The sequence below is a fragment of the Letharia columbiana genome, assembly GCF_014066305.1.
Source record: "Letharia columbiana isolate WasteWater2 chromosome Unknown Sc0000064_s0, whole genome shotgun sequence".
In the NCBI taxonomy this organism is placed as follows: Eukaryota; Fungi; Ascomycota; class Lecanoromycetes; order Lecanorales; family Parmeliaceae; genus Letharia; species Letharia columbiana.
The window spans coordinates 78,237-91,787 of NW_023501108.1; positions in this window are offsets into that span (position 1 = coordinate 78,237).

A 13,551-nucleotide genomic window follows, 5' to 3' on the forward strand; every position below is an offset into this window, starting at 1 on the left:
AGATAATCGCGGTTATTAAAGTAATAGAGGTAAGTAATTATAGTAGTTATAAGGTATTTATTATAGTTAAACCGCTATTTATTAAGCTAATTATAACGATTAAATAATTTATAATTAAGCTAATTATATTAATAAGAATTAATCTAATATCTCTTAAGAGTATAATAAAGTATAAGAAGCTTATTAAGGCGAATCGTCTAAGAAAAGCTTCGCTAATAATTATAAAGAATAGTTATATAAAGAGATCTATACTAACTTCGTCGATATTTATATAATCTATTAAAACTACGATATATTATTTATATTTAAAATAAAACTTTATAAATACTTATAAGAGGTTATTTATAAGAGCCTTTCTAGTTGTAGAAGAATTATTTATAAGAGCCTTTTATAGCTAAGTAGAAGCCTTTTATTTATTAATTAGAAGTCTTCTATTATTAAGACTTCGATTCTATTAAAATTATTAACTCTAACTTTACTAAGAAGTTTAATCTAGATATAAGAGTTATCTTTCGAGAGTAAAATTACGCTTATATCTTTATACGTTTATAGCTTAATATTATTAATAAGAAGATTTATATTAATATTAACTATAGAGTTATTCTAGTAAATAAATTATAGCTATTAATATTACTATCTCTTATAAAAATTCGAAAAATAATCTTATCTCTTTATATTAAGGGTTTAGGTTCGACTATATATAATACTAATAAGTACGTTTTAATCTTAATATATATTCCTATTAGTAAGGTAGACGATAGTAAGGTTCTCTATTATATTTAAAGGGAAATATATCTTATTAATAATTTAAAAGTTTATATATTATTAGAGAATAATATTATAAATTCTTAAGAAGATTATATTTAATATTATTTAAGATAAAGTATATATTAATAGCTATACTATTACTATTAATATTATTAATTAATAATATAATTTATATTAAAAATATATTATTTATATCTATAAAGCTCTTAATTATAACGCTTTATATAGATATTATAATATCTATTAGCTCTTTTAAAAAACTATTTAAGAGAGATTATATTTTTAAATTAATAGTATAGCGAAACTTAACGCTATACGCTTATCTTATAAACTTATATATTATCGAAATTTTAGTTAAAAATAAAATTAATTAAATCGTCTAAATCTCTAAAAAGCTTTATCTAGATATATTATACGAAGTTAATTATAAAAATATCTTCTTTATAAAGTCTTCGTCGAAGTCTTTTATAGATAAGTCTATTATAAATAATTAAATTAAGAAAATAATTATTTTTATTATAATAGTATTAATAAATATAACTAATAACCTCTTATAGCTTATTTATAACGCTATTATATCTTAATTAAATCTTATTAAAGAGATTAAGCTATTAAATAATATTATAATCTATAATAATAAATATAATACTTAGATTCTAATAGATCTAATCGATAAATTTTCTATCTTATAAAGAGATAAAGACTTTATTAAAATATTTAAAAATAATTAAATAAAGATTACGCTACGCGATAACTAATAAAGTAGATTATTAAAATTAAATTATATAAAGATCTACTCTTTAGATATTAATAATAGAGAAGTAATTAATAATATATTTAATAATTTATAATAATAAGATAGACTTAAATATACTATTAAGTCTACTCTATTTAGCTATCTTATATTTATAATTTAAAAAACGCTATTAAATAATAAGCGAAAGAAAAGAGCTATAATAAATATTAGAGGCCTTAATAATCTTATTATTTTAGATATATATCTTATATTATTATAATTAGATATTATAATAAGACTATTAGAATATATCTATTTATCTATACTCGATATAATATCTTTCTTTTATTAATAGCTTATTTACTATAATAATCGCTATATACTTATTATAATTTCTTATCGAGGTTAAGAGATTTTTAATATATTAATTATAGAATATATAAATTTTATAGCTTATATATAGCGATAGATTAATAAAATTCTATAATTTATTAAAGACTTTATTTAAGTATATATCGATAATATTATATTAGACTTTAAAATCTTAAAGAAGTATATTATATATCTTCGAAAGTTATTTTAAATCTTAATTAAATATAATATTATTATTACGTCTATAAAAATCTTTCTAAAATATTTTAATATTAATCTATTAGATTATTAAGTTAATTCTTTTAATATAATAATAGTTAAAAATAAGTTAAAAGTTATTAATAAGATTATTTACTCTAATATACTCGAGAATCTTAAATACTATCTTAAATTAATAGACTATCTAAGAAGTTTAATTTACTACTACGCGTAGCTTACTAATTCTCTATAAGTATTAAAAACTCGCTTATTTAAAGAGATATTAATTAAAAATAATTTACGTTATATTTACTTCTTTAAGCTCCGCCTATTAAAGGCTTCTCTATAGAAGAATTAAAGCTTTAAAAGCCTATAGAAAGCTTTAAGTAGGCCTTTATTACTTATATATTTTAATTTAAATAAAGATCTATAAATAGATCTAAATATCTCTAGAGAATAGGATTTCGATATATAGATATTTTATATTAAAAAGAAATATATTATTATAGCTAATATTAAGTAATTATCTAGAACTATTATAAAGTTAATTATATACTTATTAAGAATATTAATATTCGCCGAAAAGAATTATTAGTCTATAAAACTCGAGATAGTAGAATTTATATAAATTATTAAGAAGATTCGATATCTTATAAAGTCGTTTAAGCGATTTATTATTATTTAAATTAATTATTTAGCTATTCTCGATATTATAAAGTAATCTTCTATTACTTTTATAATATCTATAATAAAACTAAATATATAATTTATATATACTTCTTAATTTCTTTACTAATTTTATCTCGATATAAGATATAAGTTTAATAAGAAATATATTATATTAGACGCTTTTTCACGCCTTACTAATATCGATAAATTAACATTATTCGAAGATTACTTAAAGCTTAATATCTTATATATCTATATTATATAAGTAATAAATTATAATAATATTTATAATTACTCTACTATCGTAGTAGAGATAAATAAAGTCTTTTATAATAGGCTTCTTATTAAATATAATATAGATTTATATTAAATAAGAATTAATAATATTATAAATATTAATATAAAGCTAATAGCTAAGAACGAGAGCGTTAAGCTTTCTTTTATTTATAATATTATAAACTCTAATCTTATTTTTTATAAAAATTAATTTATCGATCTTAAACGATTATATATACCTTAATCGCTAATTAAAGATATTCTCGAAATCGCCTATAAGAATAATTATTTAAATTTCGAAAGATCTTTTAATATAATCTTTAAATTATAATATATATAAAAATTATTTAAGTACCTTTATAGCTATATTAAGTATTATCCTAAATATCTAATATTATAAACTCGTCGCTATAAGTCTTATAATTATCTATAATCTATAGAGAGTTTTATTCTATCTTTTTATATCTTAACACTTAATTTTATTCTTACTATATTATTATCTAATAAGAAATTTAATTATATAATAATCGTTATAGATAAATTTATAAAGCGAATTACTTATATTTCTAATAAATTTATCTAAGATATTAAAGAGTAGACTATTACTTTATTAGATTGCTTCGATATAGATAATTAAGAAATATTAAAGATCTTACTATCTAATAGAGATTTTAAATTTCTATTAAAACTATAAAAAGCTATATTCGATAAATTAAGAGTTAAACTACTATACTTTATTATCTATTATTTCTAGATAAATAATAGTAATAAACGTATTAATTAGACGACTAAAATCGCTTTATACTTTTATTTATATATTCTAGAAGAAGCCTTTAATATAGTCTATTATTCTTTTATATATATAAGTACTACTTAATAATATATAATCGACTATTATAATTAAGTTATCGAATAAGCTCTTCTATAAATTCCCTCTTAATAAAGCTCTTAATCTTATTATATTATTCGAATTATTATAGTAGATATACGCTATTATTAGAGTTAAAGCTATTAATATAATAAGCTTTATTTAAATATCTTAGAAATTTTACTATAATTATAAATACTAGTCTATATACTTTAGAAAGAAAGATAAAGATACTCTTATATCTTATATAAAGGCTACTCTATTTTATAATCTATTAATACTATTAAGATAAATAAGATTAATTAACACTATATTAACTCTTTTAAGATTATTATTAAAATAGATAAGTAAGTATATTATCTCGATATATCTAATTATTAAAGAGTTTATTTTATATTCTTAATAGTATAGCTAGAATTATAGCCCGCTAATATTAATTCTTTTATAGATTACTATTAAAGAAGTTTAATTCTATCTATATAAAAGACGATATTAATAACTATAAGTTATATAAGCTATAGTTCTTATTTAATAAGCGTATTAGACGTTGTAGTAAAAGTTATTTAATTAAATATCTAGTACGTTAAAAAGAATATAACTCGAAGTATAATTAATAATATAATATTAAATAGCTAGGCGATACTTTAGAATTAGTAAAAGACTACGAAATCGCTATATCGCCTCTATTAGAGCTACTACCTCCGCTACCAACGACGTATTTATAGAAGCCTTTCGCAATTAATATTACTACCTCCGCTATTAAAGCTACTATTTATTATATTTATAAAAGCCTTTCGTAATCGATTATACTACTATATATAATAGCACCCTTATCATTAATAAAACCTTCGAAGTCTATTACGAAGCGAGCTATTACGGTTATAATTTCTAAGAGAAAGAAATTAATCATATAAGAGCTTACTACTATATTTACTTGCTTTACTTATCTCTTTACTTATATATATACCGAGGTCGCTATACTTTTTATTAACGGTATATTATTATAGTAAGCTATCGTAACTATATAGATATATGATTTTACCTACCTTCGTATCTACTAAGAAGATACCTTAATAAGAACCTTAGCTTAGTATTATAAGTAGTTACTTCTTAGTAGAAGAATAATCATCTTTACTATACACTAATTATTATACTTACATTTCCATATTGCTCTCATAAGATATATCTTAAAAAATTTAAATTTAAATATAATATAGATAATTAATATATTATATTAATTATTAATATAATACTATAATATTAATATCTAACTCTATTAAAATTATTAATAAATAATTTATTAAGAATTAATTAAGTAATAAAGTAATATAAGAGAATAGTATATTATTAGAGCGTAGTTTATTTTTAAATAAGCTATAATTTAATAATAAAGTAGATTTAATATCTATTAAGTTTTATTAATCTTCTCTCTTTCGATATAAAAAACGTTTTAATTTAGACTTTTTAGAGAGGTAGATCGCTAATAAAGAGAATATTAATCGATATATATTAAAGAAGTAAAAGAGAAAGAAATAGAGGAGAGTTAAGAAGAATAAATAGTATAAAAAGAGATAAAAGATAATAGAGAAGATAAGATTAAGAGGAGAAGATTTTTTTTAGCTTTATAAATTCTATAAATAGAATTATTAATTATAAGACTGCGATAGATTAATAAGAAAAATAATCTCTTTATCTTTATCGCTTAAAATATTAATCTCTAAATAAGAGCGAGCTAATATCTTTAATTTCTCTTAATTATTAATAAAGAAGAAAATAAAGAAGATTTAGCTATAGAAGATAAGCTTAATTTACGCTTTATTTTTAATAATAAAAAATAAGATATTAAGAAAAGTAATTTTATTAAATTATATTAAATCGAAGTTTAGATCTAGATTAAAACTTTTATATATATTAGTATAAAAGAGTAAAATAATATTTATTTAATATAGTAAGAAAGAAGAAAATATTATTATTTTAGTAATATCGGCCCTCGAAGATAGTAGATAGCTTTATTTAAAAATGCTATCTAAATTATAAAAAAAGTAAAATAAATTAATTTTAAAATAAATTATAAAGAGATTAAAAAAGATTATAAAGCTTAAAATTATAATATTTATAGAACTTTATAATATTAAAGACTAAATAATATATTATTACTCTTTTATAATCATTAAAGAAATTAAAAATTAAAGCTTTTATATCGATATCTTAATTATAAATATTATTAAATATTATATAAGAGAGCTTTAAATATATATAACGAATAAGAATTCGCTAAATGCTATAGATTTTTATCTTCTAGCTATATAAATAATAGAGATAAAAAACTTTAAAAGTTTAAAATTCTAATTAATATATTAAAAGTTTAAAAGCGTTATAAATAATAAGATTATAATTATTTTTAAGAAAAGCTTTAAAGTATATAGCTTCGAGTTTATAATTAGATAATTAAAGTTAAAATATAATAAAGCGTTTAATATTAGATTTAAATTAATAAATTTAATTAAGATATATAATATTTATAGAGAAGTATATTTAATAATTAAGTATAAAGAATTATAGGCGTTTAAATCTATAAATATTATAAAGTTCTTTTTTATAAAGAATAGATCTATTATATTATAATTATAATTATATATAAAATATAAATAATCTCGCTTAATATTTATTTAATTCTAAATTTAGATTATTTTAAAAAAAAATATAATATAATATAGAGTTATAGAATTAATATTCTACTACTTTAAGAGATAAATCTATTTAATAAGATTATAGAATATTATAAAAGATTATTTTTATAAATAATTATTATAATTTATCGAGTCGAAAAGAATAAAGTCGCTATTATTATAAATATTAAATTTATAAAATAATAGAGAGATAAAGATTTAAATTATATTCTTTATAAAGAAGGTAATAAAAGAATTTTAATTTACGAGGTTAAATATAAAGAATATATATTTATAATAATATTAGTATATATCTTAATTAAAGAGATTATAAGATTATTATAACTAAAAGCGAATATAAAAACGCTTAAATAAATATCGCTATAAACGCCTTATAATATAATAGAGAAAGATTAAAATTTTATATTAATCGCTATAAATAAAGTCTTTATAATCCCTTCGCCGTCTTTATAACTATAAGTACTATTCGAATTATTATTAAAGCTTAAAGAAGATAAGATATATTATTTAATAGACGATTAGAGAATTTAAAACTTAAATTTTAGAGTCTTTATATACTTCTTAAACGATAGAATCTTAGTTTTTAAAATTAATTAAATTTATATCTAAGATAATTAGATAGAAGAGTTAAAGAATTAGAAGATAGTATTAAATAAATTATTTATTAATTATAAGATTATAACGACTATAATAAGAATAATCTTTATAATTATTTAAAGATTTAAATAATAAAGATTATTATCTTTACTTTTATAAAGAAATTAGATATAAATCTCGTATTTAAAGATATTATAGATACTCTTAGAGAAAAATCTAATAGAAGAGTAAATAATTTATAAGATATTAATAGTATAATTTATAAAATATATTATAAAAGATAATTATAAGGCGGATTAGAAAATTAAGTATAATTTATAATATAATTATCTATAATTATAGAAAAAAAGATATCTCGAATTACTAAATTTTAAGCTAGAGAAAAGAATAGTAATTATTAAAATACGCGAGAAATAGCTTATAGATATATATAATTAATTCTATTTCTATAATATTATAATTAAATATCTTATTCTTAATAAAAAGTTAATAAGATAGTTTTTCGCGAGGGCTAGATATATAAATTATTACTTTATTAAGATTTTAAAGAATAATTAAAAAAAGATATATATAAATTTAAAAGATATTCTTAGAGTAGTAATAGATTACTATCGAAATCTTTATAATATAAAATCTTTAAATAAAGGCGTTTAAGATAAAATTTTATAATATATAATAGATTAAGTAAGCTTAATAAATATTATTAAAATAAAAGATTCTATTAAAATTTAAAAGATATAAATCGCTATTTATTAAATATTTTTAGAAATCTCGCTAGATAAAGATAATCTTTTAAATAAATTTTATAAGATTATTATAAGATATAAGAAGAAGAAGAAAAGAAAAATCTTAACTATTATCGTTATATAATTAATCTTTTTCTATAATTAGATATAGCGAAAGTAGAAGCTTTCGAAGTATTAAATAAATAAGATTTTTATTATTCTTTTTAAAAATAAAGATAAATAAATCGATATTAAGAATTATTATCTTCTATTTATTATAAATATAAATTATAAAATCTTTATAAATATTTTAATATAACGTTTAATAAAGGTTCTAGGCGAGATAATTAATAAATAATAATTAATCTTTTTATCGAAGAGGCTTATTAATAATAATATTAAAATAATTTAATATCTAATAGTTAAGTATAAATCTATTAAGAAATTATTATAAAAGTAAGAGAAAATCACTATTTTCTTTTTTAATTAGAAAAATATATATAATTAAGTTAGCTATAAGTTTCTTCTAGTAATCTTAAAAGAATTAAATATATTTAAAAAAATTTATCGCTTAAATATAGCTTATTTATAAAAAAGTTAAAATTAAGATTTATATTAATAACTATATTAGAGAAATAATTATAATATAAAATAATATAAGATAAAGGGACTTTTTAAGTTACCCTTTATTTATAATTATAATTAAAAGCTTTATTTAATATATTATTTATAACTTTTAAATTTTAAGAGTATAAGTAGAAAATAGAGTATTAAAGATAACGATATATATTAATAATATTATAATTATTATATAATCTTAAAAAAAGATAGACGCTATAATAGTAATCTTAAAGATTTATTATATTATAATTAGCGTAAGAATTAATTAAAATAAGTTATATATATTATATATAAGAAATATCGCCTATATTTATATTATCGATATAAAAGAAATTTCCCTTAATAATCTCTATAAATATCTAAAAATATCGATTAAGATAGATATTAATTATTAGTTAGATAATTTTTAGATTAAAATTCTATAAAAGGTTAAGAGATTAATACGAAATTAATTATAATTTTATTTATTCTTTAAAAATAAAATAATAATCGAGATTACCTTTATAATATTCCTTTTTAAATTCGCTTTACGATTTTTATATATATCTTTAGCGATACGCGACGAGTTAGAAAAGAAGTATTATAAGTTAATATAGAATAATAAAGTTCGAGATACTATTTATAATCTTTACGCTTATTATTAGATAAAAGAGAGTAAAATTAAGATAATTAATCTATAAATTATTATTAATAAGAGTATTATAATTATAATTAATAGAGTAATTAATTTTTTTAAATTAATATAGACTATTCTAATTAAAGATATTCTAATATTATATATTTAAAGCCCTCTATATATCTTAATATTTATTAATTTTTAAATAACTTAATTTTTTAATTAGTTTAACTATATTTTAAAGCTAATATAAATTATTTAATAGCGATAAAAAAAGATATCTATATAAATTCTTTAAGTTAAATTTTCTTTAATTATTATAAAATTACTAGCGATATTAATATTCTATTATTTATTATTAAAAAAAACTAATTTAAAAGATATAAAAAAATTTAATTTTAAGATCTAGTAAGCTTTATAAGATAGAGGTATTAGAGTCTTAAAAGATATATAGAACTCGATATATATAATTTTAATAATTTTAGCTAAAATAGTGTATAATAAGTACTCTTTTTAAATCGACTATACTATTAATAAATTAATCTCTAATATTATTTTATTAAATTAAATTAGCGCTTATTACTCTTAATCTTATATATATAAAGACTAAATATATTTTAATAAAAATACTTTATAGAGATTAATAATTATCTTATTTTTTTATTAAAAATTAGCTTTTAATAAATTTATCTTATAATCTTAGATAAGAAATTAAAAGCTATTAATTTTAGCGATAGAATTAAGAGCTCTATTCTTATTTATTAATATCGCTATAAATTAAGAGTCTTAGCGAATAAAATATAAGCTATAATTTATAATAAGTTTAGAATATCGCGTATAGAGAATCTTCTCTAGCGGTTACTCTATAAAAAGATTTAGATAGAGATTAATCTTATTTAAATATTAATATAATAATAATTATACTCTATTTATAGTATTAATTAGTTTTTATTTTATATATAAATCGAGTATATAATATTAAAAGTAATATAAAAAGAGTTTTTTATTATTTTAAGTCGATTAACCTTTAACTCGATATTTAAAATAAAAATTATTAATAAGATAATCGCTTTTATAATACTTAATTCTAATTTAAGAAATATTAATAAAAGATAATAGAATATTCTCTATTAAGTTACTATTTAAACTCTATAAAAATATTATCTTTTTATATAATTTTAGCGATTTAATTATATACTAATTCTTAAATATCGTTTAAAGTTATTATCGAATCTTAATTCAGAAGTAGATTCTTATAGATCGAGTTCTATATCTCTATAAGAGATATTAAATTAAGAAATATAATATATAAATATTTAAGAATCTTTAGAGCGAGCTCTTTAGCTAAATAAAGATTTATAAGAGCTCTACTTATTTAATATCTAACTCTTTTATAATAATAAGTTAAATTAAGCGTAGAGTAGTAGAGATAATTAAAAAGTTAAATAATATTATAAAGAATTAGAATATAGATATTAATAATATTAGCGATTAAGATAAATTAATAAGTCTAAATCTATTATTTAACTAGTTTTTCTAATTTTTTATTTATACTCTTTTATCTCTAATTTTATTTAATTTAACGTTAATTTAATAAAGTTATTCGATATAATTTCTCTTTATAAAGGCCTTCGCGTAGTATTCTATATATATTTAAACGAAAGTAGTTTATAAGTTTAAGTTCTTATAGATTTCTAGATAGAATACCTTCGTTAAGGCGGCTACCTCAGCTAAACAGCCGAATAAAATAAATAACTTTTAAATCAATCTTTTTAACTTCGTAATCTTATTTTCTAATATTAATATTTATATCTTCTTCTTATATAAGATAAACTTAATCTTATATACTTTATCTTAAATAATATTATTAAACTTCGCGTTATTTTAAATAAAAATTAAGACGTAAAGCGAAGAGATAGTATTCTTCGAGAAATTAAAGTTATTACTATATTATAAATTAATTATTTAATCTTATAATTTCGAAGAGTTAGAAATAGTAAATAGATAGATAAATATACTATTAATAAATATATCGATTATTATAATATTTATATTTCTAAAAAAGCGCTTTATAGTATAATTAGCTAGTTCGTTAAATAAGTAATAAAACTTTTAATTAATATTAATACTAAAATCTAAAATAAAAGATATTACTCTAAATTAATATATATAATATTTAATATATTATATTACTTACTATTTAATTAGTATAAAAATATTATAAAATTTATAAAGTTTAAATAATCTATATAATATAGAGTTAAAGTTAAAAATAATTAAAAAGTTATAAGACTTTAAATTTTATTTTATTAATTTAAATTTTTATATAATAGAATAGAATTTAAAGAAAATTATAATAGTATATAATAAAATAAAATAAATAAATAACTTATTTTATCGCTATTATCTTATATTAAGTTTATATATTTCTATTTATACTTAATATTATTTAAATAATTATTCTTTAAAATTTAAGATTAATCTTATTAATATTTTATAATAAATCTTAGTTTTATTTATTTTATAGCGGAGATATAATTAGAATATTAAAGTAATTATATATATAAGAGATATTATAACTCTTTAAAAAAGTCTAAAAAAATACTCTTTCTCTATTATCTTACTATTATAAATTACTCGATATATATATATTAAATAAATATCTTAAAAGTATAAAAGCTATTTTAATATTATATTCTACTTAAATTATAAAATATAATCTACTTATTATATTTTAAGATATTATTATTATAAAAGTAGATATTAATTCTAGCTCTTTATTTATTATAAATTTTTAAATAGCTTAATAGATTATATTTTTTTAAAGATATAATATATATAAAATAAAGATAAATAGTAAATTATAAGTCTAAATAGATAAGTATATATAGAGATAATAAAATATAGATCTTAAATAGCGATAGATACTTAGCGTACGATTTACTTCCCTTTAATAAAGATATTATTAATCTTTTTAATACGTCGAAGAGATAATAACGATATTCTCTTAAAGTAATAGTCTAGATTATTATTCGAGAAGTCTAATTTATTCTCTACTTTACTATTATATTATTACTTACTCTTTAATATAATAAGATTCTTATTTTAATAATTATTATATTTCGACGAAGAGCTTATTTTATTTATTTAAAGAAGTAAATTATAACGAAAATAAGAAGACTTAATACGTCTATCTTTATTTTAAAATTAATTTATATATAGCTTAACTCTAATATCGAAGATTAATTAAATATTTTATAAAAAGATTAATATTAAAGTATTAAAAATAAGTATTTAAATTTAACCTACTTTTAAAGTAGAAGTATTACTCTTTATTTATTTTATTTAATTTAGATATATTAATAATATTATTAAAAAAATTACAAATCTAGATAAAAGAATTAGATAAGTATTTATTTATAAATTAATATATTAAAGCCTTAGATTTTATAATAATAACTAATATATTTATTATATTCTTTTTTAAAAAGTTTATAATCTTTATTTATATATAAAAATTAGCTAATAAATAAATTATAAAAATAATATTAAGATAAATTATACTTATAATTATATTCGAAATAAATTAAGTTTTTTAATTTATACTATTTTAATTAAGATATCTACTCTTAATCTATTTTTAGTTATATTATTTAATATTATCTTTCTAGATAAATCTAATAATATATATAATTTTATTTAAATTAAAATATATAAGATATATAATCTAATAGTTATATAAAAGCTTATTAAATTTAGTTTAAATATTATTAATAAAGCGCGATAAGCTATTAATCTTAGATATAAATAATATATTATTCTATTAAGACTTCGACTTAAATATCCTAAATATCTATTTAATACTCTTTTTAAAGATCTTTTTTTAATATATAATATTATTAAGCTTTTTATCTACTTTATTTTCTTCTAGAGTATTACTACTTTAGATATTATATATTAAAAATATTCGCATTTTAAAAAAAGAAAACTTACTTCCCGTCTATTCTTTATAGATTTCGACTTATTAAATCTCTTATCTCTATTCTCGCTCTCTTCTATATCGCTTAATAGAGTAATTTCTTAATAATTTAACTCTATCTTAGAGAGTTTATATATTTTAAACTTCTTTATATTAGCGAGCTAAGAGATTATCTTTCTTTTTTTCGAAGTCTTCTCTAAAATAGACTTAAGCGAAAAATTTATAAAAATAAATTAAAATTATATACTTATCCTCTTAATTTATTTTAAATTAAATATCTTAAAAAACTTATTATATATTATAATAAATAAAAGAATAATTATTATTATTATTAGAATAAATAAAAAGAATAAGAAAAGTAGAAAATTATAGAGAATAATAAATAGTACGAATAGATTAATTTCTAGACTATAGATTTTCTATAATACTATCTAGG